The 27,228-nt window shown below is 37.6% G+C and overlaps 1 protein-coding gene and 1 long non-coding RNA gene across 2 annotated transcripts in view; one reads left to right on the forward strand and one right to left on the reverse strand.

The window, feature by feature from the left end:
- LOC115947770 overlaps positions 1 to 26,192 on the reverse strand; it is a 118,500-nt gene extending 92,308 nt beyond the window's left edge. The window contains exon 1 of the long non-coding RNA XR_004081628.1: positions 26,097 to 26,192. This is a non-coding gene — a long non-coding RNA (uncharacterized LOC115947770). The remainder of the gene's footprint in view (positions 1 to 26,096) is intronic.
- A 34-nt stretch (positions 26,193 to 26,226) lies between these two features.
- LOC102044558 (uncharacterized protein CXorf40 homolog) overlaps positions 26,227 to 27,228 on the forward strand; it is a 4,340-nt gene continuing 3,338 nt past the window's right edge. The window contains exon 1 of the mRNA XM_005419850.2: positions 26,227 to 26,299. The gene's annotated coding sequence lies outside the window, so the exon portion shown is untranslated. The remainder of the gene's footprint in view (positions 26,300 to 27,228) is intronic.

Here is a 27,228-nt window from a genome sequence, read left to right on the forward strand (position 1 = left end):
GAGAAATGCAGTCAACAAAGATTTTCTTCCAAGAAAGTTTATAATCTAAAATATCCCAAAGTAATGATTAGAAAACAAAGGTTACCAATCTGGACAGTAGAGCTTTATTTTCTGTCATTATCCCCACTCTCTTCAACAAGCTTACATATACTTGCTTGGCTCCTCACATCAGGAGAAACAGCAGATGAAGTCTGCCCTGAAATTATATTACAATAAATAATACATTGCAATGACTAAATAATCAACCTGATTTACTATGATAATTTTCTAACTTTCCCACACCATATTTTACTAATACACAAAATTGTAGCATATATTTATTAATAAAAAGATATTCTATTAACACAGTAAAGTGTATTAATAAAACTAAGCAGAGTTTTACAAATTATAAAAGTTTTGCTGTCATCAGAACTTTGTGGTAATTTCTTTTTTCTAAATGCACTTTTTCAAGTCTGTTGAGAGGCACTGGAATATAATGCTTTCCTACTGTGTATTGTTTTGAAGTAAGTGCAATTCCCCATCATTTTTATTCCTAACTGTACAAGCACCCAACTGCAGCAGTAAAGGCAGCCTCACTTGTAGTATCACATCTGACCCAGAGTGCAAGCCCTGAGAGCAGGGGCTGTGAGCTTCTCCCCCTGAAAACTCAGCAGCTGCAGTGACATAATCAACACTCCCCCTTATGTGGGTATTAAGGCACATGACTTTCCTTTCTTTTCTAGTTTCTGTTCTTTTCTAGAAACAGGAGAAATGTCAAAGTCCTGAGGAAAGCCCAGGCCCTGCAGCAGCAGCCCAGGAGAGGCTCCTGGTGATGTCAGAATTATTCAGCTGCAAGCGCCGCGGTTCCTGGGGCTGAGCCCTGCCCAGAGCGCTGAAAGGAGGAAGCGGCCGGAGAGGAATACAGAGAACTCGCTGCCCTTACGCAACAACACATTTTCTGTTTCCTCTAATGGCAATAGTATCTGTATCTGATACAGCCCCGCTGTCGATACTTGGTGCTGTCATCAGTTTCAGCTTCCAGAGCTCATAAACATTATCAGAATTCACATCTCTCATAGACATCATGTTCACAAAAATTTTTTGCTCTGACACAAAACTTGTCTTAAAAGTCATGCTTCCTAAAAAACACTAAAGCCACCTCTAAAATTTAATTTATCAGACTCTAAACTACAACTACTGTTTTATAGGCCTATTTAAATAAAAAAAATCTGCAGGAACTGTAATATTTTTAATTAAGTTTCAAACTGAAAAAAGCAAATGTTTATACTAAGCAATTCCAACTTCAGGCTGAAAAGCTGGTGTGCTCACATTGGTCATAGCAAATCTATGAACATTACAGTGCATTCTCAAATTACCTTGAGTAATTCCAAACAAACTAGCACAGTTTGCAAGACATAGAACATTTGAGCAATTTAAAAAAAAAAAAAACAAAACCAAGAACAAAAGAATAATAGCTGACAAAAAAAAATTCCTTTTTTTCCATGCCTTTAACTCACTGCCCCACTGAGAAAGCACTATTTGACTTCTATCATGCAATTAAAACAATGTTAAAATCCTCTTCAGTGTTACTGCAGCATCTGCTTCACTGATTGGTGTCAGCTGAGGTAAAATTTCAGTCTTTATTTCGCAGGATTCTGCAGTGACTAGCAGATGCTTAGCTATTGTCTCCAACAAGCAGAATCTAAGCAGTGAAGACAACCATATCACAAACAACTGTTAGAATAATCACGTAATATGAGTATTCAATGCACTACCTCCTGCATTTCTTAGATCTCACAAACTATAAGGAAGACAAGAATTTTGTGATGTAATCCTCCTCCTTCACTTTTCCATGAGGAATGTAATCTGTTAGAACTGTAAAAATTTAATGCACATACATCCTTCAAACCACATGTGGAAATAGGTCCCCCAAATTTATAAAGACATTCATTTAATCAAGTATTGTAAGTTTCAAAGCTTAAAAGGACAATTATTTGAGGGTCACACACTGTGCACCCTAACAGCTGTACACAGCTGCCTGGCCATGAAATGCAGGGAAGGTGTGAATTTCTTCTGTTAGAAAGTCTTTTTGTTAGTGAGATTCAGTTTGTCGCCACTATTTTGAGGTTATGTAACAGAATAAAAGTCAAAATGTTGGAAAAGGCGGTCACAACTCTCAGCTCTCTTTGGCACCTTTGGCTGAGACAAGGAAATAGCCCAACATGCTGATTTCAGAGGCATCCAGAACTAGGCAAGAACTGTCCCTTCTCCCTGCAGCTCTGCCCAGGCACCTCAGTCCTGGCCCCCAGTATCCCCGGCTTCAGCTACCAAACCTCTCCTGTCAGACCCTGTCACTTAGGGAAAACTGGGCCAGACTCCAGCTTGGTTTTGTAATTTGGATTACAAATATATTCTTGGAATCAAATTGAGTAAACCAAGCTCATTAAACCTGTCCTAGACAGCTTCTGAAGCAAGGTCATCAGAGGTGGAATGTTATGAATTAATATACACATTCCAAAACTTGACCTATTCCTTCATTTCTTTTTATTTTTCTGCTCTCTTTTAAGAGCTATTTATGCTCATTTATAAAAATGTTTAGTGGCCAAACAGGAAAATAAAATAATAAGCAATAAATAATTAATAAAAATCAAAGTATTATCTTCAAGTTTTAAAGGAAATAAAGCATAATAATGGTACCTTGAATTTATCCTCTTCTTCATAGGATATGAAATATGAAGAAAGAAAAGACAGCAGGAACTGTCATGCTGTCCTCAATACAGATCTAAAGAAGATGCAAAGAAAACTCAAAGAAATAGCTTTATGATAGCTGACTAAAAAATACTAACATGTAGGGTACCTCTTTGTTAGAGGAAACACTACATATTCTGGATTAACTTGAAAGCATGTGAAATGACCTTGCTGAACTTCTTTCAAGAGTTTCACCAGACCTTCATTCAAATGTTCTGAGATCAGCAGTATTTTTCTGATTGGCAAGATCTGCATTCTGATCAGAGAGCTGCAGAAAGCACCTGTGCATGTCCAGCTGCTGTGAATCCTGCTGCAGCCAGGCTTTTGTTATTTATGGCCTGGTGGAAATGCAGTCACCATACTGCTAAATGTCATCCTGATTCAGACAGTCCTACTGCAAGGAGATGAACTTTGTTAGTGGTCAGGCTGTCATAGGCATTGTAATAAAGTCCTTCTTTGGCATCCTTCAGGTATTGAAGTTGAAGCCTCTCTCCTCCAAAGCTTTACTCCAATCATTGAATCAGGGTTGAGACTAAAATCTTATAAAATCAGAACTGCCATCACAGTTATCTCTCTGTTGCAGTATCTATACATCTATACATTTATATAGCTATAAAATCCTTTCCCTGGCTCCTTTGCATTACTCTGCAGTATTACTATTCAAGGCTTCCTAGTGGGAGCTGCTGCTGAATTGTGTGGTGACAGGGTTTGCTTTCATAATCAATTACGAATTCCACTGAAAAAGGCAATCCAATTATTCCCTAGCTCCCAACTATGCCAAGCACAAGAGCTTATGAGGCCACACATTCAGTCAGATAAGGGAACTGATCCAGCTTAAAACTGACTTACCAAAGAAAATGGTTAGCCCTCATTTGGGTGACCCCTTGGCCACATGCCAATGGAAATGGAAAGAATCTTCCTCCAAGAACAAGAACTTACACTGTCTCAATATCATCATTTCAATTCACCTATGGATTTTCCATTCTCACTCCTCAGAACACAGCCCCCATTTTTACACAGATTGTACTGCCTGTTCCTATCCATCCAGCCTTATGAGTCTGCATTTGTCTGTAGTAAATGAATAGGTAGATTTGTTTGCACAGTCTGAGGTCACTCAGTAACACAAACTACTCTTCATGGGTGCCCTGACCAGGTCATGACCTGCCACCCAAACAATTTTTCCATCACCCTTAGGTACCCATGATGATTTTATATCTATCATTCACGTGCAGAAATGCAGAGAGTCAGACCTCCTACTGTCCCCACACAAACATGGTAAAAACTTTCCCATTTACATGATGATTCTCTATTAAAAACTGCTTTTTGATAATTGTTAGTTAACCAGCACTTAATCCACTTAAGATGGGCTTTCCTGATATTGTAGAGTGTTAATTTTTTATCAGAATGTCACACAGTAGTAAGTCAGATGCTGTACAAAAGCCTAAGTCTATTACATCTACATACACAATAAAGCCCACCCTATTATCACCAAAATTTTACAACTTGAGCTTCCAAAGCTGCTAAATTCTTTTCCATTTTTTAATATTCCATGTCTAAGTTTTCAACCTTGAACAGTAAGTGAAAAAATGGAAATTAAATAATTTACCAGTTTGAGATTCTAACCAGTAAATTGCTCTGAATTTGTAACCATGCTATCATTTTCATTGTACTACATTGGCCATTTAGGTGAATGATAACCCAGGAGACAGCACCATGCAGGGCTAGCAAACAAGTAAATCATTTAGATTGCACGCTGCTTTCAACTGAAAAAAGGGGCAGTAAATCTGTCCTGCCATTGCCTTCTCTTTTGTTGAATTTTCAGGATGGTGCAGTCTTTTCATTGAAACAAATAAAAAAAAAATTCTAGAGATTTAATTTATTGTCTGGGTTTTGCGCATAATGACTGAGGCTGACCAATGCAAGGCAGTGCCCTGGAAGAATAGGCTTGGCCATTTAAGATCGTGCCAGATAGAACACACAGCTGGCTTTAAGCAGACGAGGAGAAAATTCTGGTTACAGCATGGCACCATCTAATGGCTTCGGCTTTAACTGCAAGAACTCAACCAGCGTTAAGTGCTGGCCATACAAATTGCCCTTCTATCATTATTTTGCTCACTTATCTCACTATGTAGCAAAGCCATATGGAAGAAAAATAATAGGAAATAATGTACATTTAAAATATAAATCTGCGCTGACAACTTACATGGTAGTAACAACTGCAACCCCTTTTTAAACCATGACTGAACACTTCAGTCCAAGAGAAGTATTTTAACACAAACAAAATTTAGGTATATAAAGAACACAGTATTGTCTATACACAGAAATAACAAAATACTGTATTTTCATAGAACCCTAAAATGGTTTGGGTTGGAAGGGACCTCAAAGATCATCTAGTTCCAATCTCACTTCCATGGGCAGGGAATGTCCCACTAGACCAGGTTGCTCTAAGCTCCATCCAGCCTTGAACATTTTCAGGGATGGTGCATCCACAGCTTCTCTGGGCAACCTCTGCCATGGCCTTGTGATCCTCACAGGGAAGAATTTCTACCCAACATCTAATTTAGAGCTACTGTGTCATTTTGAAGCCATTCCCCCTTGTCCTGTCACTACAGGCCCTTGTACAAAGTCCCTCTCCATCTTTCTTACAAGCTCTGCAAGGCCACAATTCAGTCACCCCAAAGCCTTCTCTTCTTCCAGCTGCGTGGTCCCAATTCTCTCAGCCTTTCCTCACAGCAGAGATTCTCCATGCCTCTATCACCTTGGTAGCCTCCTCTGGATTTGCTTCAACACGTTTCTGTGTGGCAGACCCCCAAATTTCTAACTTACTTTTGGATAATTTCTGCTAAGAAAAGGTATGCCTAGATTTTAGGTTATTTTGCATGGTGGAATTTCACATTTCTTTGAAATTATGCTAAGAACCACATAACTTTGTACAATACTGTGACTTCTTTTTTTGTTTGTCAGCAAGTTCAAGGAAAGAGGTAATCAGGACACTTGGGTTGCATTCCCATCTTGCTGGTGACTTCCTGTGTTATACTGAGCAGATTGGTATGGCTGGATGAAAATCATTTTTGTTGCAAGTATGGAAATGCTAATATTAAAATTCCTTGTAAGCATGCCAATTATTTAATAATATTTGAAGCATATTAAGAGCTAAAAACATGCATCATCATGAGACAAAAAAACCCACCATTGTTATAGCAATTTCCTAGTAGGAGATGTATGGCCATCCATGCTCAGAATATCCACAACATAGGCAGAAATCTTCATTTGAATATTAGGTGTTGTTTAAGACCATGATTGACTTTAGATGTTAATAAAAACCAACTGGAGAGGCTGTGTGGTCTCTGCCCTCAGAGGTACTGAAAAGCCAACACAGCTCAGCCCTGGACATCCTGCTCTAGCTGCCCTTGCTCTGAGCAGGGTTGGACTGGTTGTTCTCCAGAGGTGCCTGCCCATTTCAGCCATCTGTGGGGCTGTGATTTTCTAAAATTTCTGTTACTGCTTTAGAAACAAAACCCAAAACCTCAATGCAGAATTAAATTGTGTTCATCTCCAAATCTTGTGATTATCCTTCAAATCTTCTAAGATTTAGAAAAGTTCCCTCTCTTATAAATATTTAGGATAATATCTCAGGCTAGCTAGGGAGTGTACTACTGGAAAGATTTAATACTGGATCTGGAACTAACTCAGTGGCTCCAGAGACAAACTAAACATAATGAAAATGTTACAAATCACTGAAGTGGAATTCAGTCCCGGCCAGTATATTCCATAAAACACAGATCTTTTTCATTTTAAAAATAACGCTTTGAATAAATCAGAAAAAATTTAAAGGCAGATCTATAATGTAATTTAACTGTTCTCACATATTAAAAATACATTTACAGAAGCTGTAAGAGTTGAAATAACAATTTTTGAAAAGAATGAATAGAGGTACAAAATCTAGTGATAGGGAAATAGAGTTAACACACATACCCTCCTCTCTTTTATCCTTTAAGAGACACAGTCAGAAGATCTCCCTGCTACCATTTTCTCCAAACAGACTTTCACATGTTCAACATATGTCCAGCTAACCAGTAGTTCTTGTGACCACTGCTGCCTTGGAGCCTGTTCATACCACTACAGCAAAAGCCTCTGCTGGCTCAGCTGTAATTTGGTTGTCTGCTTTTAGGCTTACAGGGAGAAGAAGCTTTGGAAGTGCAGCTGAGTGTGACTCATGTTGCAGGCAGCAGGATGTGTATGGATGCACATTTTGGCAAAGCCTAAAGACCGTGACAGTGCATTTCTACAAGATCCCTCAGGTTAAACTGCATCCCAAACACAGCCTTGAGGTCTGTGCTTCAGGGATGCACTAACACCCTTTTCCAGCTCACAGCAAACTGAGATGTGAATAGGGAGCTGCTGCTTCCAGTGCTTTGAACAATTAAAGTCATGGTCACTTGGACAGGAGTGCAGCATATGCCACAACCTTGCATAGATAAAAGAGGAGATAGTCTGAAATACTCTGTTAATTGTAAGAGTAGATACATTATTCAAAAATAAAAAAAAATATTTAGTGTACTAGAAGCACCTGCTGTGGAAAAAACCCAAACATAAAATAATTACATATTCAGTCACAGAATCATATATTATAACTTTATATTTATGTAAAATATTTAGAGGTCTGTTCCAACTACAGATTCTTGCAATTGGAATACAAAAGCCCTCTGGCAAAATTTAAATATAAAAGTGTAGACATAGTTCTTGTTTACAGGGATAGTTGTAGAAGCAAGAAAGAGAAACAACAGCCTCAGGCACTGACAACAAGTTCTTTCCATCTGGAAATGCCATGCACATAAGGTAAGCTGCTTTACAAGGTAAGCAGAGGAATAGATTTACCACTGGTTGTACAAACACACAACAAAAGATCACCATAGGATATACATGGGGAAATAAGTAATAAGTGCATAAATGTCTAAATGTATTTTTTGCATGAGAAGAAATCAGAGCATTTGTCAATGGCTAGCATTAAAACTAGGGAAAAAGATTCACCATCTTCCTACACTGAAGAGAAAACAGAACACAGATCCAGACCCAGTGGACTGCCTCCTGTTCAGTAGAAATATTTGTAGAGTTGTATCCCTTACACTGACTTAAATATGTGACTTCACTGAAATTTTTCCTCTTCCTTTAATACATCATTCAAGCTTGGTAGCAGAGAACAGACCTTTCAACAAATAGCACACTTTCCTTTCTGCATAAATTAGGCTGATCTGGCTGGACAATCTTCATCCAGCAGTTGAAAAAAACTGGTTTTGCAAATATTCTGCACTCCACTATCAGTCAGAATCTCTGCTTTCCCCACTTCTCTAAAATCATGTCACATCCTATTGAAGTGTTAAGTAGAAAGACAGAAAAATGCAAATTGCTGTTCACATTGAATGACAGTTTAGAGGGTTTGTGCAGCACAATTCAGAAACTCTACATTATTTTACTGCTTGCATGTCTATCCATTGCTACTGACTGCTCCAACTACAGTGCCACACACTCCTCAGAAAACAACTACATCATAATTTGTTACTTGAACTTTTTTTTTCTTAGCAGAGTACTTCCATAAATTTCCTCCCAACTAGTTCTTCTAATAAAGAATCTATTTCCCTTTTAATGTCCAGCCCTTTGTATGTTATAGATACAATTATTACATTATATTCTGTGGTTTTAAAATTAATCATTTGGATATATCAACAAGGAAAAATACTATTTTCTCCTTTGTACAAAAAAACCTGTCTGAAGAATGCCTGTGCAGATCTGATAATGCTCCTAGAACAGAAAACACATCACATCTACCCAGCAAGAACAAGAGTTTCTCAGCAGCCACTATCTGTTGTTTCTCCTATTGTCGTATTTTGCATGACTGTAACCCCTCTGCTGACACTGTTCACTTTCCCTAAATTGCTATGTATTACCAGAACTGGTTTCCCTTTTTTCTGTATGTGCTTCCTTCCCACAAAGCTCTCCCAGTCACCACCTTCCACCTGGTCTCATGAAAACAATGTTACATAAGTAATTCTGTCCTCTACATTTAGTACATTCTCCAGCTTACATTTGCCTATGCTGTTTATCAGGCAGACCAAGCATCTTGTAATACAAAATGTAACTCAAAGGACTTCCATACATGATTCTCTGTATTTTCTTGCTGTGATATTTACCCTGGAACTGCCAAACTAAAGCTCAGTTCAGACTATGTATTCCCTATTGACCAAAAATCTTTTCTCTGAATTTTTTTTCTAAGAAACAAAGAACCAGAATAGCATTGAGAGTCTGAAACTATGCTGCAACAAACATGACTGTATTAGTTGGCATGAAATGTAGATGAATAGTTTGAAATTGATGCTGAACTGGAAGTTTATATTACACACCAGCTTTAAGCTATATGAACCAGTCAAGTAATAATTTTCAGTTATATTTACAGAGTTTTAGTTCAAGTGCTTCAGATGGCCAGAGGCCCATACAGATGCCAAACTCCTACCTTTTTGTTCCAGCTGGATGGCCTTGCAGGGCACTGAGCAGACACTGTCAGTGGCAGCACAGCCGTGCTGTACATTAAGCTTCACACCACAAGCACTATTTCTTCACCCATCTATTTTGACTTCTACTGGGTTAATTTAGGTGGATTTATCATTAATTAATACTACAATGAATACAGCAAAGCCAAACAAAGTTCAACTGCCTACAAATAAAATATAAAATAAGGCACTGAGTATGTTCACTGCTAACCAACTTCAGGTTCTGAAGTACCATTCCCAATGTCTATTTTTCAGGCAGTTGAAATAACATTCAAGGAAGTGATTAGACGTAATGAAATAGTTTCAGAGTAGTTTTACATTGTATATCTAGAAAGAATGTATAAAGTTTTGTCTTAAAGTCTCAGTAATTAAACAAAACCATTGGGAGAAGGATTGTCATATATTTGTAAATAAATACTCTGCCACTGTAAGCTGAAAAAAGGCATTTTATAAGAGGAAAGGAAAGCAGTATAAATGTTGAGAAGTAGTATGATTCCATACTTCTAAATCTTTTTTCAGTAGCGTCCCATAGCATACAAGATAATCTTAACCAAACACTGACTGTATTTTCATTTAATTTCTACAGTTCTTAGGAGAATTCTCAAGACAGTGGAATAATCAGAACATAGAAGGGTGAGCAGTCCAGAGCCTCCCCAAAGAAGATCCCTCACCCTGCATTTCAATCACTCAGGAATGTATGAAGAGGTAATACTATATGAAATATATATATATAATAACTTGGATACATTACAATGCTGTCTGCTTAAGATGATTCCACACTTCTTTACCTCTAAATCTTTCACTAACTCTATTCTGGAATTATCAGCAAAGCTGAAAGGGGCAAATAAAGCAAGGGAGAGAAGCATAAAAAAGGCCATAGCATTAACTCAGATATAATAAATAGTCACTCATAGCACTTTAAACCATTCTTGAAATTCATGGAAACTTTGCTTATGTGAAGTTTCTCTCCTTCACAGTCTTCTCTGAATTACTCTTCAGTGGGATTTCCTCTGTGACCAGCAGCTCTAATAACCAGGCACTACAGAAGGGTTCTGCTCTGCTGGTGCTGGGGTGGTCACAGTGATGCCCGACAGACTGTACAGAGGAGAGGATGTGTAATACTGGAAAGGGGTAGGAGGCTATTAGTCTCTTTTCCACAACCTTTCTGTCCTTTTGCTCCCTATGGGAGGATTTTACAGTGGCATAATGCAGGGTTTGTACACCCCATTATATGAGTCTGGAAGGAGCTCATGGGCTGTTGGGTACCTAATCAGCCTCTCCCAGAGGCAAACAAGAGACTTCAAAGGAGGAACAAAAAAGGAAGAGCCCTGCTTAATTAGTGTTCAGCTGAGAGGAGCAGACTTGGGGGAAGACACAAGGAGAACTGATCCCTGTCAGAGTCCCCTGGTAGAGAGGAAGGCCTGGCAAAAGCTGTTCCCTTCTTTGGCTGCCGGTGCTCAACTTCAGCTTCCCTGAGCCACGGCACCACAGACACTTCCATGAGTCAGCAGTTCAGAGAAAAGAACAAAGAATCTGCTGTCAAAACACCCTAGAAGGAAACATAAATGGAACACTTCTGTATGTCCCGGTCTGATTTTATATACACCAAAAGAAATAGAGCTGCCCTATCTTAAGCAGAGGGTTACATCCATGCAGTCCTTCGGGTGTCCCAGGGCTGCATGGAGCTGCAGAATAAAGCTGCAAAAGGCTTTTAAACATTAATTTTGTAAACTTTCGTGCCTTTTATTATAAAAGACATTAAAAGATTTGTTTTTGTCAGGTGTTTTTAGGTCTTTTTCTTTCTTACATTTTACCTAAGAAATATCAGAAATTAAATCTGGTTTTTGGTGACTTGCCTGTGAGAATGGACAGTATCTGAGGAGAAAACAATGTTCCAAGACAAACGTATATTCACAAGGAGCTCATAAATGATACTAAATATAGGAACAAATGAATCCTGAATGTCTCTTACAGAATTCCCAGAATTGTGAACCACATGTGACTCTTAGCAGGCTATCAATATATTATTCAACACAATAAATTTTAAAAATCTAGGAAAATTAAAAGGATAACCAAGAAAAGTTTCGATGGATTTTTATATCTGTGCCTTGTCTTTAGTATAAATGGATTATGAGAAAATACTGTTTCAGAGGAATAAGATTTCACTATCAAATCAGATAGATATTTTCTGCTTAACTGTTTTATGCATGCATGTGTATGCATGAATATATTTAAATAAAACCATTTTGTCCTTTTCCTTGGTATGATTAATTTTAATTTTAAATGTTCTTTCTCAATTCAATTTTTCTCTCCCCAACTTCATCTTGGATCAAAGCTGGGATAACTAGGTACACAGGTATTAACAGAATATACCATTTGAGTGTAGAGACCTCCAACATGAATATTTTCTCTTAGAAACGTTTTAATTTCTTGCTTGCATCTTGCTGTGTTGGAAACAAAGTAGATTGATTTCCCACAATACCCAGGGGAATTCCAGGCATTGACAGCTGAGGAAAGGGACACAGAAGCTTCGGAGACATTAAAATAACAGAGACAAGAGTTTAAAAACAGCATTTATACAAACTGCTTCACATCCTATATTATGAAACCTACTCACGTCTAGAGGATACCACTTTGTTTTCAAAGACCAAATGAAGTGCACAGTCAGATTTACTGTATGCTTCAAAAAAGAGAGATATGTTCTCTGAATAAGGAATCCATGCTCTAATGCACAGCAAAACCAATGTACAATTTTCCTGTTTCACATTTTTCATACTGAGTATCATAGAGGTGCACAAGCATTTCCATGCAGGTTAATTTATAGACAGGGAAATAAAACTCATGTTAATAACAGAAATCTGGAAAAGCTCAAGTTCCTAGAACAGAGGTTTTAAAAGCAAGGAGAATTAAGAGAGGCTGTTCACCACAAAGTAAATGAGGGATAAAATATTAAGGATGGATAAACTCTGGTGACAGTGTCTGTTTATTCTTTGTCATAAGATAAAGGCCTTAAAATGGGCTGTAGAGGGACATGATATACAATGTGACAAGCGAAAGAGCAATCCAAAGTGTGCAAGACCACAGGTTTCCTACTCTAGGAAAGTACATGGTTTGAAGGCATGCAATTGGCTCTGCCATCTGAGCAAAAATAACCTTGTGTGCCTCAATTTCCACTGCTGCAAAACTAACAGCATTTGGGTGCTGCTTTTGGTTGGGATTGCTAAAACCCCATGGTTCCACAATATGGTTTAGTGGGCATGGAGGTATTGGGCTAACACAAGACTTGATTACCTTGGAGGTATTTTCTAACCTTGATGATCCTAGAGAGTTAATTTTCTTTATAGAAAACCACTTGGTTTGGATTTGTGCTGAGAACAGTGTTGATAATTCAGGGCTATTTTCATTATCATGAGCAGCACTAACACAGAGCCAAGGCCTTTCCTGCTCCTCACCCACCCCACCAGGCAGAGGCTCCACAAGGAGCTGGGAGGGGGCACAGCCAGGACAGCTGACCCCAGCTGACCCAGGGCATATCCCATAATATGGCACCAGCTCAGCATGGAAATCTGGGGAGGAGGAGGAAGGGGGGGCGTTTGGAGTGATGGTGTTTGCCTTCCCAAGTCACTGTTAGAGGTGATGGAGCCCTGCTGCCCTGGGGATGGCTGAGCCCCTGCCTGCCACGAGACATGGACAATGAGTCCCTCACCTGTTAAACTGCCTTGATCCAACCCATGAGGTTTTCTCATTTTTATCCTTTCAATTCTCTCCTCCAGTGAGTGGCTCTGTGGGGCTGAGTTGCAAGCTGGGTTTAAGCCATGACAACTTATAAACTTACCTAGCAGAGGGTCCTGAGAATTTAGAGGTGACATTATCAGACAACACTGGTACAGACATAAGATGCATCATTCTGTTACTATTTACTTAAGACATGGGACACAGATCAATAAGCAAATATGTGAAGTGTTACTGTAATACTTTCTCATTATTTACTAGAAGCCATCTCTCCTTCATATTCAAAGCAATCCATATTTCTCAAGGATAATAGTAATTCTTAATTACAAAATGATGATTTAGTCAGTGCACCTGGCTTTTAAGCATAAAATACATTCTTTACAAAGTATGTGCCTCTTTTGTGATTTCAAAGAACCCTGCAAATGTAGAAGAGTGTGAAGATCAACAGTCAGCAAACAGTCAAAAAGCTTTCTGATGATGAATAACCCCCTTTGAAGTGGTCTACTTCAATATTGTTATTTCTGGAATTTCAAGCATGAACTCTATGAGCAGCCAGACTACACATTTCTATTCAGTGGCAATAAAAGTCAGCTAATTTGGAACCAACTACAACAGGATATTATCGTTTATGTACAGTTTTTATCTCATAGTTAAGGACAAATCTGCCAAATTCCACAAGAGAGGGAACTAAACTTCCTTATTAAAGGGAAGTTTAGAAATGGAGGAGCCAAAGTGTTAAGAGTGGAGATCTCTAATTTTTTTCCATTGAAATGAAAACTTCACCCTTGGAAAATACACTTCAGTACTGAATATATTCATTAGCTTTTTGCATTTGATCCTAATTTGATGACAAAAACACTAAAAGGATGTCATATTATAGTAAATGCAGTTTTGACAATGGGTTCACTCATCCATTGTACTAAATCAGAAAAAGTTCTTAAAAGCAGCTTAAAATTTTCAAAGAATCATCTCAAAAGGTGATTAATTTACATTTTAGCTTAAGAAAAAAAATCCTGTCACATTCATTTTCTTTTTTTTTCCTTAAAAAGTAGTCAAAACATATTTGCACATTCCAACACCATTGAGTACCCCCCTGAAAAATGACAGTGCATAAATTACAAAGCAGGCTTTTTACAGAAAACACAGATCTGTGCACAAGTTAGAATAACATTCTCTTAATCCCTAAAGCAGAGCAGCAATAAATGCATCTTTAATATATTCAAAAGCTGTTACTTTTTCCTTTTTTTTAGCCAAACTGCAGTGCTATGAGCTTAAACTTCTCTCATTGCATTGCTCCAGGCAGTGGATCTCTGAGCACACACGCTTTCATCCTGTGAATGTAGGTGAGAGAATAAACCAACGCCTGTTTGCCTGTCTTCAGCATAAAGGCATTTGTAGCTAGACAAGAACCTGTGAGATATCAATCATGCTAATGAAACCTGACTGCTCTAAAAGGGGCTGGCTGAGAGCTTCGCTTTCATTTGATAAATAAACATCTGAAGTTGTTATCTGCTGCAAATGCTTTCACTTGGGGTCCAACAGTAACTTTCTTGTTGTAACACTAATATTTAAAGTAACACTAGAATGCCCTGTATGTTAACTGACTCATAGTATTTGTCTGTAATAACTATATTAATATTAATATTAATTTCAGAAACTTCTATACATTGAAAATATAAGCTTCTATAAATCTGACAGAAAAATACAGGTATAATTCAATGCCTGAATAAAGTTTCCCAAGACTTGTTTCAATTTCCTACTACACAGCCTGACTAGAAACTGATTATCATCAATAAGAAATCTTACATCTCTTAATATAATATGTACCTCTCTTTCAGTGAAAATGTAGTTGGATTAAAAAACAGTAAAATAACAAAGTGATATTCGTGAGAGAACTACTATTTCACTACATCCCTTGTACCTACACAACATGTTGTATTTATATGGCAGTCAGCTCCCAAATAGATGGCACCAGAAGATCAAAATAGTTGCTTGTCACAGCATGCAAAGAAAAGGGAATTTTCTTTATCTTTACACACAGTTCTTAGAAGCTGTCCTGATCCCGAGGTATCTCTCAATTAAATATCACTTTTTCCTCTCTCTTCCTACCAAGAAAAAAAAAGATTGCAAACCCTTTTATTATGCCTAGGGGGATGGATAAGAAATTACAAACATTGCCAAATGTGTAACTAGAAAAAATGCCTTGAAGTGGGTGGGGGTGTTTAGATCTTGGCAGCTGCTGTGTAACCAAAAGCTTTTACAAAAGCTGAAGTAATTTAAGTATTTTCAGAGAGGCTCACTGATTCTGGTAGTTATTTTCCTGCAGACACCGTAAGTTGATCAGCTTTTCACACAGCATTCACTGGGGCTGTCACCCAGAGTGAGTGCTCTGTCTGTTCACTCAACAGGACCAACCCACAAAAGGACAAGATTTTAGAAACAATGCAAAATACATCCTTTAGAAAGCATGAAATGTAGCTAAGAACTAAAACTCTGGCTGTTTGTTTGCTAATTTCTTTAAGTCCTGTTAACTAAAGAGATCAGTAAGGTCCAGAAAGGTACCTTCTGTGGCTGACAGGGATACTCAGTACATCTTTACTGATATTTCTAAAGGAAGCCATAGGCATTGAACACACTAAGATTTTTTTTTTCAACTGCCTTTTGCTTAGAAAGTTGAACTTTCATCTCAACTCCTCACTTTCTCAGTTTTGAGAAACTAGAGGTCCAAGATGGTACCCTCACTATTATGCATTGGGTGATACAATAATGGCTGAAAGCCCTCAACACTCAAAACAGCATCAGCATATGCAGACAGCAAGAGTAAGGTTTCATGCTAGAATGGGATTTTGAAATTTTCTGGTTTTAACCTGTAATTCAAAAGAACTACAAAATGTGGAAGTCATCTGCACCTGGGCACCTGGACAGAAGTTGAACAGCACACCTGTATACACAGCCTGTGAAGAACTGCTAAGCATCAAGCAGACTCAAGTTTTTGCTTAAAAGCCAAAGAGCAAATACAAAAAACTTGAGCATAATCAAGCAACAAGTGTTTTAAAAAAAACAAACATAACATTAATATTTTCCTGAATTAATAATTTTGTATTTAGAAATCATATATTCAATTGGTCAGGTGTCTTCTGAGATTCATATTGAGTGACATACATGCAATCAAATGAAGTTTAAAAAAAATCTATTTTTTACATATGATATTAAATGCACAACAACTCCCAAGGAGAATGCCACAATATAAGCAGAACACCCATATAACTTATTTTTTTCCCATGTGCACAAAGACCTATGATTAAAGTCTGAGCTCCCATGGTTTTGATGCATACAAATATGTGTTACACTCACTGTCTCAGCAGGCACTCATTATGCAGTCACAGCAAAGAAAAAGTAAATGCCTCACTGAATTAGAAGGAAGAAGGAGATTTTTCACCAGTTCTGTTGAAAGGCAACAACAACAATAACTTAGAGAAAGAGGAATTATTGCATATCCCCTTTTTACTCATTATTTGGGATAAACAATTTACTTGTATAAATAGCTAAAACAGTAATTCAGCTAAAAATAATTTCCAGAAGCTATAAGCCTCAAAAATTCCTTACCATTCAAAGAGTAACTCAACAAGTATACAAGATTACCTAGGCAATGTAAAACCTGAGTAAATTATTAATTTAAGCCAAAAATAACAACCTGCTCTTTAACATTTTGGGGATAAATTTTATCTGTTCAATTACTCAGATGTGCAGTCACTGAAAGCAAGAGTTACTCCAGGAGATGTGGTCTAGTTCTTTACAGTATTTTTCTTCCACAGTGGATGTCAATTAATTAATCATTTTCAGATAGATTAAATAATACAGATTAATATTCACAGTATTCTAGAAAAGATATGACAGTGATTTCCTATGGTTAGGACTGTGTATCACACTTTAGTATCCACAGGCAAATCCTTCTATAAGCGAATGTCATTTATCTATACCTGATGGAAGAATTTATTTTTAAGAATGCAAATGCTGACTACATATTTAAATTAATGAAGCATGTGATATAGGTCAAGGACGAACTGGAGAGAATTTTTTTTAGTAGTTTAAATGCTATCTGCAGCAGTTTTCACACATCCTTAAATTAGTCTGTAGGTATTTTGAAGGTTAAAGAACAGTGAACTTTGAGAACATAATCATGAAGTTCAATGTGAAGAACAACCTGGAAGGGTGGCATTTCAATTTTGCCAGAGGCAAGGTAAAAAGCTTAAAAACAACTGTGTTAAATGGAAACTTGCTACATAAAAGTACAGGTAAGAAAGAAATAGTAAGACTAAAGCTGAAAACTACACATTTCTCATATTTCTTTCCTGCGGTGGTTCTCCTGTTCAAGCTTTACAACCTACAGAGTCAAAGACAAAAAGTGCAGTGACTGTAGAAATTTAAAAAGTATTTATCAATAAGGAAAACAACTGTAAATTATGGAGTAGCATTTTGAAAGCATATCTCTGGGAGATCAAATGCTTCTCAGCACATCAGGAATGTCATCTACACTTATTATTACACACTGATTATTTAATAATTTCTTTCACTTCCATCTTTACACTACTAGAGGTTCATAGTTTTTACCAAGACAAATACTCCCACAGAAACACAGCAGCTGGACCTGCACTGCTGGGTCATTGAGCCAAATTCTGAAACTCTGGCTACTAAGTTTTAGACTGCTATATGGCCAGGCTTCAGCTCAGCTTATTTTAAGTGTACAGCCAGTGTGATATCATAGGTGCCTACATTAAAGTATGTACTCTAAACATGGGCACTAAGTCAAGCATTTAAATAACTTCCCTAGCAGTTTTAGGGTAACCTTTTTAACAGATACAAAGAGTTGGAAAAGATCTAACATTTCTCTTTCCCCTCTAGCCTTTTCTTCCTTGTAGTGGTTGAAATTTTACCACTCTGCTGCTAACAGGACCTGCACAGTCACTGCTGCACCTAAGGTCTAAGGCAAAAAAATTCTTACCCATCAGAACGGTGGGCTTTTGCTGACTATTTTTGATGGTTTAAATTTTCTGTTGAATTTTAAACCCAAGTCTTTCTCTTATTAAAAATATCATTGCATAATTATTTCCTGTTTTATTATTTCCTATCATCAGCTGCTACTGATCTGTCTTGCTAAATGCACTCCTTTCTGCACCTTACCTTCCCTAGCACCAGAATAACCATGCCACAATTGTGGCACACCTTGAGTTGCAAAGAACCTTTGGAGGTCATTAAGTCTGAACACCCTGCTCCAAACAGAGCTAGGCTGGGTTGATCAGGGCCTGTCCTGCTTTGAGTAACTTAAAGAGCAGAAAATCTACAATGTCTCCAGACAACCTGTGCTGCAGTTTAATAAGAACCTTCCTTGATGCTAATTGTCACAAATTATTACCAAAATACGGAATCTGAAAATGCTGTTTTGATCAAGCACAGCAAAAGCTGCTAAATTATTTTCCTCAGTTAGGAGGAAAATGCTTCAAAGTATTTAAGTCCCTTAGAAAGTACTAATAAAACCCATTTTTACCACTTAGGAGCAAAACTGTAAGAGAAAGGGATGCAGCATCAGCAAATTATCCACTGAGTCCAGGTTGCTTTATTCACTGTGGAAGTAGTGATTTCACTGCCATATTTGAAGAGGAGTGTTTTACTATATATACTTTTACAAATATGGAGTCTAAGTACCATCAAGGGCCTTGCATAGATTCCCACCAAAATATGAGCCCTGATGATGCCCTGTAGGTTTTGCAGGGTAACAAACACCACATCCATTCATCTCCCCTCAGACCACCCGCTGGTCACTTTCTGACATTCCAAATTTCCTGTGAGCCATTTGCAGAGGTCAAAGGTGGCTGCATTATACCAAAAGCACTGTATTTTCACACTGAGGAAAGTCTCTCACCAGACACTGTGACCGACATATAAACCATGTACTAGAAGTGCTTTATTAGTCAGTTACAAGCACTTGTGTACTTGCAACCCAGAAGCTATTTCAGATAATTTATTAAGAGAATACCAAATAGATTCTGTCCCTCTTTCCACAGAAACATCTAAACTTCTAATTTTGCATTTAAATGCTAAGACTTACCAGCTCATGATCTGCAAATCCCAATGAGAAACAGGCTTTAAAATTATTTAAAGTACATTTTACAAGATAGCCTCCTTTGATTTGTGAGACAGGAAACCTAAAAAGTGTTTTCTGTGTTTCCAAAGGATGTAAAAGAAGATGATTTTCATTCTTTGATGCTGTCACAAAGAACATACAGGAAATGCCAGCAATATACTATAACTAAACAAATATGAGCAAGTAAATCTCAATAGTGAGTGTATAAGACCAACAGTATTTCCTTGTTGCTGCAATTACACCTTCTAGCAAGGTCACAATTCTTCAACTGAAGGTCTCTCCAATAAGAACTTCAGCCAACAAATTATTAAAACACTGTACCTCATTTTCATACAGTATGAGGGTAATGAGAGCAGCATCAGTCACTTTTTCCTTTCCACCCTTACAGACACAAACAGCACTGGAAGCATCAGTCAGATTTAGACCACATGTTGATGCCACAACTGCCACCAACACATACTTCCTTATAAAATCCCTAACATTAACTGGCTGCTATGAGCAGCTCCAGATCTTCAACTGTGGGCCATATGTGCAAGATGTGTTAATACAAAAAAACCTTCCACTTAGTCTGTTGAACCAGCAAGTTTTGATTACTATTACAGCTGGATCTTTATGTACTAATTAGTTTCACAAATTCAACATTGGCACATTACAGAAGAGTCCTACATAGAGCAAACAACAAAAGTCACAGAACAATTAAGTTTGTTTGTTGGGGCTTTTTACTGCTGGACTCATCACAATCTCTTTTTCTTGATTTCTGATAAGTCTATTGTCTTTGAATAGATTATTTTGATAAATTTCAGAAGTAATCCCAAGAATTTGTTAAACTTTAATAATCTGACACGCTATTTCATGTTACAAATGCTACACACAACTATTGGTATATGGCAATACACATTACTGCTTAATGAGTTGTTGCTCTGAGGCCAGAGCACTGACAGTGTCTCAAGGGCGTGTCACTTGAGGAGCCAAATGAGACAGCCCCTCTATCTGATCATGCAGGTTTACCACTCTCACGTCTCACATCCAAAGGCAGGACAAGAACAAGGCACAGAACAAAAAAGCACAACTTTGCTTCCTTGGAAATGCACGTAACAAGCAAATCCTGCTTCAAACCCCCAAAACCTTATGTGCTTGAGGCACTGCATTAGGAAGATGCACTTTAAAACCTTCTTTTCCCAGGCCCCATGCATTGTCACCTCCCTTGGGATAAAAGGCAGGTCATCATTTCTGGAATATAGGCACTTGTCCTCCAGTGCCCTCCCTTTCTATCTGTATATTAGGATAGACCATGTCAGACCTAATAGGAGTGCTGAAAACATGTTTATTAATGCTCACATGACAGTTTCATAATTAGTTTACGAAGGAGATCTAAGGACTGTGAAAGATAACATCATTTTTTAGTTAGATCTAATTTCTGTTATCTCCTTTCTTGTGGTTAGTCACCAGGTTGTAGCCCCAAAACTGTTCTGCTGAGCTCTGCTATCTACCTTTTTGCTCCATGTTTCAAACTAATCCACTTCAGCTCAGGTTTAGACTGCCACCATCAGCATTGCCAATACCCCATTGTGCAGCTACAGCAATGATTTATTATTCAGTGACAACAATGTAGCAGAAGTGCTGGCGTTATGATTCTTCACATATATTATGAGTTCAATCAAATAATCTGCTGAAGATCTTTTTGTTTCTCTGATATACAAAGACATTCTCTACAGATAACACAGGAGATCACATAGTAGCAAGTATGAATCTCAGTAGGAAACTAGTATGCTCTATTTCAAACCTGTCAACATTTTTCATGTATCTCCAAAAAAATTATTCATTGCATTTTCCTCCCACAAATTCTCCAAATTAAATCTGCTTAATAGAGGAAATACAGGAATGGGGAAAAAAAAAAAGCACATATTAATAAAGTCAGAAAAGCATGTCAAGTTTTCTCCCATCTCACTACTTCTTTCACTTTTAATAACATAGTGTGCTGAGCTAAGGACAACATTCCAATAGAGGTACATAAATATTTGCATACAGCGACAAAAACATTTTCCAAATGATTCTGAAAAAAATGCAAATTCAGGGCTCATTATTAACAAGCTGAAGATTACTAATTAATGATTTTACTTACAAAGAGTAATGTTTAAAAACAAACAGCTACATTCATAATTAACAGGAATAAAAAGTATATGGATGAATTAATCATTTGTTGCTGTTATGTATTGGCTAAAAATTGATGCGCTGCAGAATTACAGTTTGGAGTGGGGAAGCATCCACTCTGTGAAAAAAACCTCAGTATTCATCAGCTACTTGTTTATTCTCTTGTTTAGGAAGTTGCAGAGGAAATTACTACCTGTCTGTGGTAACTGGCCATTAAAACAAAAAAGAACCCAAATTAGCTAAAGTAACTGCTATCTTACTAAAATGGAAACAGGCATTTAACAAAATAAATAAAACAGAGCTACAGCAACAAGTTCCTTCAGATGTCCAGTTTCTTTATGCAGAACACACAGTATGGGTGATGATGTTTCTGGTGGCTTGTGATGTATTGTACAACCATTTTAAACAGTGATACAATATGTCATAGACAATAAATTAGTAAATACTGTAGTGGCTCCACAATCCCGCTCTTTCTCATCAACATGATTCCATAGTTTCTGAGGTTAAAAACTGTCATGACTTTAGATTTTAAGCACTCAGCATAGAAATAATTTATATGTGGGAATCTAAAGTTGCAAGACTTTATTACACTGCACTTGCCCTGTGCCATTTTCACAGGCAGTAACAACACCGGAGGCTCTACTGTCTCCAGCGCTGCCAAAATTGATACATCAGACTCCAAGAAAGTTTAAATATTTATATCCAGAACTGTTATTTTCAGGCTTTCCACAGATTTAACAGCATTTAGTTTTAACTCTAGTAATTTCCTGTGCACACTAAATTCGTATGCCAGATGTTTAAATGCCACAGAGGACTATTATTACATATTTACTACATACATTTATTACATATTTACTTATATAGATCCATCCCTCATATATGTTGGTGTTAACAAGAAAGTAAAGACACTTCCAGAGGAGGCAACACCTTCTGACCAGACTCAGCAGCAGACTTGTTGATTCTGAGTTCTGTATATAACCAACTTACTAATTTCACAAACTTACATCTGGATCCTCATCAATGAACATATAAATTAAAGATGTTCAATTTTTCAGAGGCTAAACTTTAGAATGCTATAACCAGTTTTAATCATCACATATCAAACCAAACAGTTCTATATTTGACTTTTATAAATTTTTTTGAATCATCACAATCATAAACATGCACAGCAACTCTATACAGACATCTATATGCATATTGTAAGTTTCCCCTTTACTGCAAATATTTTTAGACAGCAAGAACAGAAAAACAACCTGTATCAGCTAGAAGCAACATCTTCCCTGAATTCTTTCATTTATTGGAACCTGCTCTAAGACAAACTATACAGACACTAATATTCCACATCAACCAAACAAAAATTACCTCAAAAGCCCCCAAAACACAAGAAAAATACTTTCCCAAAAAAAGTCAAGAAGAAACAGAACTAAACTGACCCCTGATGTGGAAGCACTTCTCTCAGGGAAGATAGCTCAGAGAGGAAGATAATTCAGAGGAAAACTGCATTACCTGTTTTGATTAGTGTTTTATCAATAGTCAAAAAGTAATGTTTTAGTCATAAAAGAACATACAGAACCAGTCAGAAAATGCAATTGCTTCTGCATATGAATTCTTTTTCTTACAGATCTTGTCAGGAGTATCTTTTGTGGTTAATTCAAAATGGTGAGGCAATTCATTTTCTTTTCTTTCTTAAAGTGTCTCCTGATTAGATGAAACTAAAAGGTACTTAGCCAAACATAGCAGAATTTGTGGAAGAACTCCCAAGCATTTTAACTGTCGTATAAAGTAGATTTTACAAAGGAAACAAAGGAAGTCATTAATATTTTAGTTTAGTAGTGCCAACATTCTATTACTTATCTATTAGAAACAGCTCCTTAGGATTTTTAAAAATTTGCAATAACACCTTGCATCTGAAAACAGATTAAAACCCCAAATAATTATAAAGCTAGACAGACAGCATCAATTAGAGAATTAAAGATACCTACTCCCTTTATAGCAGGAGTGCAATTTAATTTTTAAAAAGTTTTCAGCATTTGGAGGGCATGACCCCTGGTTGAGGGCTTATGGCCATAAAAAGGTGTTGATCAGTCTTATCTTTTAAAATGTTTTATGCAGCCACATACAGCAGAGTTGCCTGTGGATTGGACATAATAATCAGCAGGGGAAGGAGAGCTCATTACTACAAGCTCTCCTTCCCCTGCAGATTACCTCAGCATGAAGCCACGTATCTCAATCAAAAAAGATTGCTATGGAGAGCTACACAAGATGTTTCTAAATCAGCTAGCTTGGGGCTCAGCCTATAGCTGCAACCTTCTTTTAACCTTCAGAAAAGCAGAAGAACCTGGATGGTCTCTAAATATTAGCCATCTGTAAGTTTAGAAATAAATCACTTAGCAGATAAAAGTCCCCAGCAGACCTGGCTGTCTCATGCTCACACTACTGATGCCCAGTGCAAACACATGGAAAATTCAGCAGCAAGATCTGTTGGAAAAGGGACAGGGCAGGACATTGTAGACGTGGGGGGCAGTAGGGGCCTAGGGGTGTCTAGCACATTGTAGAGGACTGAGAAGAATACTTAATGCTTTGGCCTGTTGTATGTACCTCTTTAAAATATTTCTCAGACACAAGAAAACTTTGCTGTAAGTCACCAACAATCTATGACTATTTATAATGCCCAAATTTTTGACAAGGCTAGTGATGTCAGTGATGTGTTACAAACTAGAAATATGCTCTACTTGCAGGGTGTGGGGGGCAAGGTGTGTGTAAAAAAATAAGAGAAAACACAGTATTGCAACAAATGTGGTAATAAAGAGAATCATCTAAAGAAACTGGAGACATGTTTACTGAGCCAAGCTTGAGACAGCCATAATTTCTTATGATAAGTACAAAGAAATACAAAACAGCATAGCAAAATATAAGTATTATTTTCACTATAATGTTAGAATCAGAGGCTGAGTAAAATGAAGGCAAAGGGGGCAAAATGTAGAAGGCTGGTAGAAGTCCTTATGATGGAATTACTGCCAAAAGAATACAGCTGCAGCATCACACTTCACATTGTCTGATGTTCTAAAATGCAGTGTATGTTCAAATGTCAACACAGTACAGAGTCTCATGAATGTCAGCTATTAAAATAGTGACCATTCACTACAAATAATTGTATTGAATTGTATTTCATGCGTTATTAACAGCTGAAATTTCAGTTTTGACCCCCAGTTTCCTGGAACATACTGCACCACATCAGTCCCCACTTTGGAAATGAACTGTAGCTGATCAAGTCCCTTGACCTGATTTTGACACAAGATATCCCAGCCCCTATTGCTGGGTACTGAACCCTGTAAAATCAGCTGCTAAGTGAATGTGACAAGGAGAACAGCAATGCTTGCCTATCTAGATGAGATCAGACCCAAGTCCTTATAAATGATGTACCAGGCATTGTTTTAGCTCCACAGAAAGCAGTAACACATTCTGTAATGGGAATTACGTAGGTTTTGTTCTATCAAAATTAAATGTAGGGACACCCTAAGAAAAGCTAATAGAGAGGCATTGAAGTGAAGTAGAGGTTATGGAAGCACAGACACAAGTGGCAGAATTTCCTGTTGGTGAGATTGTATGTGAGGTATTATAATTTGGGATTGGTATCAGCATGTGAAAGCCACAGTGACCAGAAAATAATAAAGTGCATCTAAGATGCCAAGCATAAGCTGATCATCTGCTAAAATCAGAATGAATTTTCCATATTCACTTTGTACATTATCTTTGAATGTACACTTTGAATCATTATCTTCCATCCTGAGAAAACCTACTAGAGTCCCTTTATCACTCATCACACAAAAGGCTGAACAATACACAAGGACTGCTAATTACAGAGCCTTATTTACATGCTGCTAGAAATTGTTTAGTCTTCTGGTGAGTGTTCCAATATATAGGACAAGGTTTCTACAAACCAAGTAACACCATTTGGTGAGAGGAGATTTTCAACATATTAATTCACCTTTGGTAGTAGCACACGTATCTTCTGCTATTTATATTTTATTTAGAGTTGTTATACTTGAGATTTTAAGTACCCTGGAGATTTTTCCTTAGATCAAGGAAAAAAAAATCTATTTTATTTATGTGATGAAACACATGATACAAAATCATGCCATAATGTACATGAATGAAAACAAAGCTGCTTACACAACATGAGAACATTCTGGCCTATATTTTCCCCAAAAGAAATAACCTCCACATAAAACACAATTATACAGTGGAAAAATACCAAAAGCAAATACCAAACCCCCCCTGAAAGCTCATTACTCACAACTCTAAACAGATTCAACAGGTTCTTGTACTAACCATGCACATCTAGCAAGATGGAAACAGCTCAAAGCAAAAAAAGCATTTAAAGTAATAACCCTGTAAAAACTACAATGAACTTAAATTCACATTATCTGTTAACTTCTCTTCTTATTATGATTTTATATAAAGGAATTTCTCTATATGGAACATTTTGAACAAGATATTGGAAATATCCAGGGGAAAATGGGATAATGAAGCAGAAATTTCAGAAAATGGTAATAAGTAAAACTAAGTCTAAATAGTTAAATTCTATCAGCCATAAAATACTTCAAAATACACAAAATTCACTGAAGGCATATTTAAAGCATATGCCAGAACTGGCTCTCATAAAAGTTATCATCAGAAAAGAATCACTTAACCCTGCAGCTACAGAATACTAAAGTTAGTTGTAAGGTTTTGCCAATAAATATCCATTATTCACAAAGTCAAAGACTTGAACAAAAAAACCCCATAATTAGTCCTACCTTCTGCTTTGTGAAGTTCCTCCGCCCTTCGAAGCATAGGATCCGCCCATCTCTCTCTCTCAGTGAAATTTCAGCAGATCACTTCACTCTTTCAACCTGTGAGTTCCTGGAATTGTTAAAGTAGCTTTGAGATTTCTCATGCTTAAGAAATGTGGTTTAACAGAGCAAAAGACAAAGAAAGGTCATCATTACTTTTCCCCTTTGTAAGTACTACCATTTTTTCTTTTCCTTCTCTAACACTTATTTTTCCTCGTCTGTCTCTCCTAACTCACTCCTTTTGGTCAACATTCTCTCCTCCCTTTCTTTCTCTCAAATGCTGCATGCATGGCAAAACTCCCCAAATACTTGTTGTATTTACCTCCCTCAGCTGAAAGCTATGGCTTTACAGGAGAGATGCATCTTCCATGATTTTTATTTCGACAGAGACATATCTACAATTTTTTATCTTCTGTACCTGCAGAAATTCAGGCAGGACTCAACTCTTCAACTTGCTGCATTAGTAGCCATCTTTAGTGTCACTGTCTGCCCTAATGAGGTCCCTTTGATTTGTGTACCTTGTAAATTACCATGTAAAAACACGTGTTCACTGTTTCAGCTCATATGTATAGGCTGCCCATTCAAACTGAACACATCTAGCAGGACTATACTATTCTAACCCTCTCCTTTTCCAAATACTCTTTTCCTTGAAGGTCTCTGAATTTTACTGTGCTTGCTAGATTCCCACACGTTGTTTCCTGTTGCCAGGGTTCACAGCGGTACCAGCACAGACAAAACCTGTTGTCAAACAGTAACTGCGTTGTTCAAAACGCCGGTATTAGTAGGGCAAAGCCTTGATGCAAAACGCTATTGAACGCACCAGGGTAAGACTGTCCTCAGAGAGTAGGGCTGGATGAGAGCTCTTTGGGGAATTCTGTGCCAAACAAACCAGTGCCCAGAGAAAGCAGGGAGGTGAGGGCCACTGAATTTTGACATGCTGAATTATTTTAGTTCTGACCAGAGGCGCGGAAGCCCCGCACGGCCGGGCTGCAGAGCCCCAAGGGACCCCGCGGTGCAGCGGGCACGGCGCTCCGGGCCAGGAGGGCACCGAGCGCATCCCCGAGCCCGGCAGCGCCGCACCGGAGCTCCCTCAGCA

This window comes from Geospiza fortis, unplaced genomic scaffold (assembly GCF_000277835.1).
Source record: "Geospiza fortis unplaced genomic scaffold, GeoFor_1.0 scaffold157, whole genome shotgun sequence".
Lineage (NCBI taxonomy): Eukaryota > Metazoa > Chordata > Aves > Passeriformes > Thraupidae > Geospiza > Geospiza fortis.